The 8241-nt window shown below is 41.2% G+C and overlaps 1 non-coding gene across 1 annotated transcript; it reads right to left on the reverse strand.

Moving 5' to 3' along the window:
* Positions 1-4411: 4411 nt before the first annotated feature.
* TRNAS-AGA (transfer RNA serine (anticodon AGA)) lies at positions 4412-4493 on the reverse strand. Its single transcript has one exon. It is a non-coding gene; the product is annotated as a tRNA-Ser (tRNA).
* Between the last annotated feature and the right edge of the window lie 3748 nt (positions 4494-8241).

Raw genomic sequence — 8241 nt, forward strand, 5'->3', positions numbered from 1 at the left:
GGGAGGTGGAATTCATGAACTACGTGCTTATAAGTGTAACTATTTTCTTCCTCACTTTCTTAATTGTGGACAATCCACAAAACAATAAAGCCAGCCTCATTTTTAGCAGTTTGTTTGCTTTTTTTGGGAGGTGGAAATATTCACCCTGAATTTTAAACATCAGCTGGAAAGCCTGTTCAAGCTGGCTCCATGATATCCCTGGCTCATTTCCCTTTCTTCACCTTCAACAATCACTCATTGTTCTTTGAGTGAATCACTATGTGCAAAACGTCTATACAAATACATAAATATATACATACATGTATAATGTTGCAGAGACTGGATGTCGTTACTGTATTTTAAGTGGGGATGGAATTTGGAGAAATTACAGTTTAATCTGTGAGAAGTCTGTAAGGACACTGGAACTTTAAGTGTTATTCTGTCCTGATTGGAGAGATAGTAAATGAGGAACAAGGAAACAAGAGGGAAATTATTTAACTATCTTTTGAATAAACAGGAGAATTATTTTTTTAATTTATTTATTTGTTTTTAGTTTTCAACATTCACTTTTACAAAATTTTTATTTCTAACCCCCCCCCTTCCTCTCCTCCCCTCTCCCCAAGAGGGCATGCAATCTGATATAGGCTATACGTGTACAATCATATTAAATATATTTCCACAATAGTCATGTTATAAAGAGGAATCAGAACGAAAGGGGAAAACCACAAAAAAGGGGAAAAAAAAGAAAGAGAGAGAATAGTATGCTTCCATCTGCATTCAGACTCTGAAGTTCTTTCTCTGGATGTGGATAGCATTTTTCACATGATGAGAATTCTTGAGAAAAGATTTTAAGTGGCATACTGAAATAGTAGGATTGTGTTTCCAGAACTGAGAAATCAGCATTAGTAGTAATGGTTAAAGGTAACTGGTTATCTCTCTCACATGGGCAACAGTATAAATAATTATGTCTTATTGTTTATTATAGCTACCGAATTGTATAGATTTTGGTGTTTATTTAAACTTAGGAAATTAAGGGGCTTTATAAAGAGATGAGCAAAAGTTTTGTCTCTTTGGTTCATTTTATATTTAGTAAACCACTATAAGAATTCCAAACTAATTGATAAATTATTGAAAGATATGTTGTCATTTTAGCAATTTATGAGGAACTATATTTGAGTGTCTGAGTGCTTTAATCTGGAATTAAGAGTGAATAAGGTGAGGGAGTCCAGTTGCATAGAGCTCGAAAGATTGGAGTTTGGTTGTAATGCATAACACAAATGCTACATAGAGTGCACCTTTTGAGTATTAATCCAAATATACATATATATTTCACATATGTATGTATGTAATGGGGGACTGGCACATATGCAGTCTCAGTTTTGATCATACAGACTCTTCATACATCATCATGATTTTCCTCAAAATATCTCCTAGGCATCACTCTCCTGGAGTAGTTTCATCAGTCAGTCAAGCTGATGGTGTCTGTATATACACCAGACTCCTATTACACTAGGTGGTACAATGCATATAATTTGCTGGCCTGGAGTCAGGAAAACTTGAGTTCAAATCCACCCTCAGGCATTTACTATCTGTGTGTCCCTTGCAAGTCACTTCCCCTCTGTCTATGCCTCAGTCTTCTCAACTGTAAATTCTATAAGGGTTGTTGTGAAAATCAAATGAGATAATATATGTAAAGTGCCTGGCATATAAAAGGTACTGTGTTAATGCTTATTCCCTTTCCCTCAAAGAAAATTATTAATACTGTACTCTGTTGTAGTCAGAAGGCTATTTTTAAAAATGAGTTTATCATTATTGTAATCCAAGCCTTATTCTGGCCAGAGAGAGAACTATCCAAACTGACAGAGTGCTCATATGCCCTCAGATATCTCTCCACACACATCATTTTGAAGGACTACTTTATAGGATTTTTGAACAAGGAATATTTCATAGTCGAGACTGAGCAAGGGCCTAGAGTTTAGGTGATGGTTTCATTAAAAGTTTGCTTCATTAAATAGAATGATGGTCACTCAACTTTCTTCCAGTACTTGGAGAATTGTTTTTCCTAAAGCCATTCGATCTCTCTTTGACCATTCCCTTCAAGGATTCTCTGTAATCAAATCTTCTCTTTACTGTTATTCAGTCATGTCCAACTCTTTTTGACCTCATGGATCCACAGGGTTTTCCTTCCAAAGAATATGGAGTGATTTGTCATTTCTTTCTCTAGAAAATTAAGGGCAACAGAGGTTAAGTGACTTGCTCAGGGTCATGAATCTAGTTAAGTGTCTGAAACGTGGGCCTTCCTAACTCCAGGCCCAGTGCTCTTAACCACTGACCCTAGCTGCCTCCTTGTCTTATGTGAATCATCATAATCCCTTCAGGATATTTAGAAAAAAAAAAGTTAGTACTCTTTGGTGGATAAATTAAAGGTATCCTTACCTCTGGCCTTCTCTGATACCCCTGTTCGTGCCCTTTCCCTAGAGTATCTAGGATACTAATAGAGTATCTATAAGTATCTGCCTGTACACCAGACTGATAATACCCAACTTCTTTTGATTACGCTCTTGGCCATGAGCAGATTTCCAAAAAGAAGCTAAAGGGCAGACATACTGGGTGAAAACTATTTGGCCAGTGAAGGAAGGAGAGGGAAGTTGAGCAAGGAGCAGCAGCTGGGATAGAGCCTAAAAAGTCAGGACTATATCTATGCCTGAGCAAAGAACTGAGTGAGTCATGTGGAACCAAGGCAAGGAGGCAAGCAGAACAGAGTGACGCAGACAGACAAAACTCCAAGCCAGGAGGGACAAGCTTGTAATCAGATACATTCCAGGAAGAGCAGACAGTGACCAACAGGCCGTGGGGCTGAGGAAAAACAGCAGTACAGTTAATGACACCTCTGACATCTTTCTCCATCTCTCAGTAACAGAATACTATGCCATCTGTCAGTCAATCTTTTACTTCCTACTTTTCCCCTCCCAATTCAAAAGAATGTGTCTCCTCTCTTTTGGGCAAGTTATTTTCTCATTGTTTACTTTCAATTTCTTTTATATTTTATTGTTATAAAAACTTGCTAACCAGATTCGTTTGCTTATTGAAAGGAACGGGAGGAGGGACACCCAGGAAAAACCCTTAGAGGAAGAAGGGTTATTTTCCCCTTAATGCAATCTAGGAGTAGAGAGAGATTTAGCAATTTATTAGCAAATACATTCAATATTATTGGAATATTAGACATACCTAGAAGAACCCATATAAACATGAAACCGGAAATCTCCTGAATTCTCCTAAGTGTATATTTAGGCTATAGGCTTCCCTCAGAGCTGCTTAACCTGAAAGATTAGGAGCTTCAGAGGTGAAACAATTTGCACAAGCCTGAGCTGTGTGTATTTCATGCAGGCCACAGCTGACTAGCTGTCAGGACTTGGGCTCCTGCCCTCTCTGCTCAGGCACTCCTCCTGGTGGCTATACATACACACATTTATGAGAGCGAGGAGAGCTGAGTAAAGGAAGAATGAGACACAGAGAGACAAGCAAGGTTACTTGTAGTCTTTCGTCTGATACCTAGTGGCTATGTGACCCTGAGCAAGTCACTTAATTTCTCAGCATTTTAGACAGCTCTTTAAGACTATAAGTTGCAGAGAAATTACTGACCTGTGTTGGTAAAGAGTGATTCGAATAGTTCTCTGGTCGTATTGCTTAGAGTGTTTGGACTCCAACAAGGATTTCCTCCCTTATGGTAACCCAATCTGACTGTTTTCCCTTTCTTCCCATCTTTGTTTCCTTTATCACAACAGAGTATGTGTATGGATTATTTATGCAACAATGACTTACTATCATTGACGGGCCCAGTGGGTCCTGGACATTTGCCTTCTCCTACCCCACTAGCTCTAGACCCATACCAGAATGGACCAGGTTCAATACTGGGGGAGCCTGGCTTCTAAAGAAATAAGGTGTCTATTTTTGTTTTCATTTTGTTCTCTCTGGTTGTTTTTGTTGCTACTGCTGTCGTTTTCACCTGCAACTCTGGATCTCTGGGGAGAATCACTTCAAGTTTTTATCTGTCTCTGAAGAGTGGAGGAGTATATGGAAAATCAGTGTTCTATGTAATCTATTTCCTACACACACACACACACACACACACACACACCCTACAAGTGTACATTGACAGGAAAACTTGAATAAGCAGCAATGTAACTACTGTAATATTCTGATAATCATTGCTAGCTTTAGTTGAGAGCCAGGACCTTTGGTATTATGGATCAAAGCTAGTGAAAGAAAAGATGGTATTTGAATTGCTTTATCTTCTCTCACTGTCTCTGGATGGTGGTAGACTTCACTAGGAGAGGTGCTTTACTCAATTAAATATCATGAAGTTCTATTTTGTAAATATACTCTTCTCTGGATGTTGTTTGTTTCTTTGCAAAAGGCAGGGTATAATTAACGTAGTCGGCAGGATTCGAACCTGCGCGGGGAGACCCCAATGGATTTCTAGTCCATCGCCTTAACCACTCGGCCACGACTACCTACTTACCCAAAGGTTCTCTTAAAAGCATCTTCTCTTAATCAACCTCAACAATTTGCAGTAGTTTTATATAGCTAAGGATATTGAGAGAGTAAACGATTTGGTTATGATCACATACAGTTAATATGTCAACTGATCTGTTATACTTTAATAGGGAATTTCTACTTGGGTGACTGTAATGTAATGCCAAGGAAAGGCAACTTCCCAGGTTCAAAATACCAGCATAGGTGCTCTCTATTTTATTCAGTAACAAACCCAGAACAGAGAAGATTAAAACATGACATCATTCCAAATACAGCATTTACTAAGTGTGATTAAATAATCTCCAAGTACTACCCCATCCCAGGACCTTCCAATCATTCAATCAATTACAAAGTCTCTGTTCTAAATACTTCTCCACCCCTAGGCTATACCTTAATTAAGTCCACCACAAAGCCCCTCTTCTCAAATGGAGATTAGTTTCCAAACATAAGTAAAATACATTCATTTGCTCAACCATAGAACACAAAAAGGTCAAAAGTTCCCCACCCCTGGATCACAATTGAATCTACCCCAGAGTTACATCAAGTTTAAACACAGCACTTAATACCCAAATGGAGGTCTTTTCTTCATCTTGACACGAGGCAAGTTCTCAGCAATCTTAGTTCCTGGGGAGACAAGGCTTAGCAAGGCCATAAGATACATTGCCAGTCCCTTCATGAATTTATCCTCTGTCTGTAGAACAGTCCTAGAACCCCTGAACACATTAGCAAAGCCCTCTCCCAAGATTTCTGTAAACATACAACAAGAAAATCCTTCTTCAGGGCTTCTGAACCAACAGAAAGGCTCCCAGACCCCTGCAACAACAGCACTGTCCTTCACCAGTGGACAGTATTCATTCTGTCTGCCGGACAGTCTCCAGACCCCTGCAACAACAGTACTGTCCCTCACCAGTGGACAGTATTCACTCTCTGTCTGCAGGACAGTCTCAGGCCTTCTTAACCAAATGCCAGGTTCCAGGACTTCTTCAACAGGACAGTCTTTCACCAGTGGACAAATCTGGCAAAATAACATCAAAACAGACAGACAAAGTACCAGCAAAACAGCCATGTCTCCTCAGTCCTTGGCAGCTCAGGGGGCAGGTCTCAAAAGTCCAGGGCAATTCAAAGCGGCCACCAGCAATCTCTTAGTCTCTCTCTCTCCACGAGGTGCTGCTTCCAAAAAGAACTTCCGCCTCTCTCTTGTCTCTCCAAATCTACATCACCAGCTCCTCCCACTTCAGGACTTTCTTTTCACATCAACAAGCCCATCCCACAGGTGGGATTAACAAACTCTGGGTTTTAATACAATCAATTTGAAAACCAAGCCAATACAGGGGAATCTTTAATTGCCATTACTATCACAGTGACATCTAGGACTCTCGATTGAACTAAATTATGGTGTCCCCAACTGGAAAGTTCGTTCACTCTGTCTTGTCTAATAGACCCATTTGTGGAACAGGTCTTTGGTGGAAGGGAGTCAATCCTTGGAGATATAAAGACGCGGGGGGGGGAGGGGGGGGGGAGCAAATGTGGGAGGGGGAGAGAAACAGAGAGAGAAAGGAAAAGGAGGAGGGGGGGGGGGGGGGGGGGGGGGGGAGAGAGCAAGTGAGGGAGGGAGAGAGACACAGAGAGAGAAAGGAAAAGGAGGAGGGGAAGGGGGAGAGAGGGAGAGAGAGAGACAGGGTGGGGAGAGGGAGAGCTTGTTGGCACATAGTTTTTTGTACTGCGTCTCCCCCAATTAGATTGCGAGCTGTCCAAGGGCTGGAACTGTCTTTTGTCTTTCTTTGTACCCTTAGCAATTAGCACAACAGCTGGCACATAGTGAGCACGTAATAAATATTTATAGACTATCGAAGCCAGCAGTTTGGGAAGAAATCAACTCTTCATCTGGGGGCAAGGGGAAGAAGGGGATGTAAACTCTAGCAATGGAGCTACCCACCCAGAAGGTACTCCAACCACCAGTCTGAGTGCTTAGAAGAGTCCAGGCAGGAGAGATCCCAGCAGAACATATTCTCCAGACAAAGATACAGAGAGATAATTACTTGAATCTCCTTCAAGGAGCCTTCTATCTTCTTCCCAAAGATGTAGTGTTTATTGATGGGAGAGTGTACTCCAGTTTACAGGAAAGAAAACTTTGAGGCTACAGTTTTTACTGTGTCATTTTAGAAAATGCCTTTGCCCTAAGCTAATTGTTTCTCCTGACTGACTATTCATATGAAACACACTGGTCAGTACTCATAGGAAGAGAAATGGGGCTGAGGCGTTCCTCCATCAGACTCATGAGTTTAAGTACCAAGGTAGGAGACTAGACTGTGCTTTGAATTTTTTTTAACTGGTAGGAGTTCAGGGATCAAAAAACGTTTGGCGACCACGGGTTTAAGAAACAGACCAAAACTGCATTACAAATCATGTGAGTCAACACAAAAAAACTTTGCTTTCAGGTCAATCTGGGTACTTACACATTTTTATTTTTAAATCACAATGTTGATTATCTTACTTGGACCAGGCTTGTAGCAAGCACTGAAGCTGGTATACAAAGGTGTTCCTCTTACAAATGTAACCTTTCAAAATGAGAATCAACCCCAAGAAAAAACATAGCTACATAGTAACATACATATTATCCTCAAAAGGAACCTGGGAGATAGGTGCCATCATTATATTCCCATTTTACAGATGAGAAAATTAAGATTTCTATATAGAATCACATAGCTTGTGTCTGAAGCCGAATTGGAATTTACAAGTTTCTGACTATGGTCTGCGCTCTACCCATTGCACCAAGCTACCCCTAGAAACTGGGATTTCTTAATATTCTCAGAATAGCATTAAATGCATTTTGGGATTCAGTGTAATCCAGAGTTGCCGAGCCAGGAAAGGCACACAACCTTTAACTGTGGAAAATCATTGCCTAGAATTCTTTCATATTCCGTTTGTCTCCTTCTTTCTTCCCTGTTTTCCTTCAATCCTGTGCTTCCCTAACCTAGGCCCTTGTGCAGGAATTTTGTAGATAAAATCCCAGAAAGAGTAAAGAGGGGTTAATACAAATATAAATTGTGATGGCAAGGTGGGACTTCTAGTTAAGATCTCATAGGTCCCCAAAAGGAACAGCACTGCCAAATACCCCAGTGTGATAAAGGCCTGATTAGCCCTAAGAATACACCCTAAATTTCTCGCTTCCTGTTCCTTCATTCCTTTGAAGAGGTGAGGACTTGAGTTTTCGAGAAGAGAAAGGTTAACAGCACCTCCCAGTGGCCATGGTCTACTATGGGTTTATTGCAGAGCCCACATCTTCCCTGTCCTTAGCCCACTCCCACAAAACTCTTTTCCTAGCAGCTTGGCCGGAAGTAGTAAACAGAACTCCTGCTTCCAGTCCTTAGAGACTGCTTTCGTTTTCTGAGCTGATGTCGTCCAGTAACTACGACAAAGAAAAACTTCCCACCAGCAAAAATCTTTCTTCTATGCTCGATCCAAGGGTTCAATGCTTGATCCCAAGTCTTTCTTTTCTACAGGTACATGCTGTATCTTTCCCCATTCCCAGTACTAAAGCAAGCTACTTAATGGCAGAGTCTGATTTTGCCTTTGTACACACGAGCCTTAGTAGCCACGGACGTACAAGAGAAAACTTCCACTCTCCAGCACGGGGGGGGGGGGGGGGGGGGGGGGGGGGGAGGGGGAGGGCGGCGGGGGAGGGAGAGGGGAGAAGACAGCTAGACACTGGTGAGTAGGGATAGC

Source organism: Petaurus breviceps, unplaced genomic scaffold, assembly GCF_028583685.1.
Source record: "Petaurus breviceps papuanus isolate PSGF00001 unplaced genomic scaffold, PetGlider_PUasm1.0 186, whole genome shotgun sequence".
Classification (NCBI taxonomy): domain Eukaryota; kingdom Metazoa; phylum Chordata; class Mammalia; order Diprotodontia; family Petauridae; genus Petaurus; species Petaurus breviceps.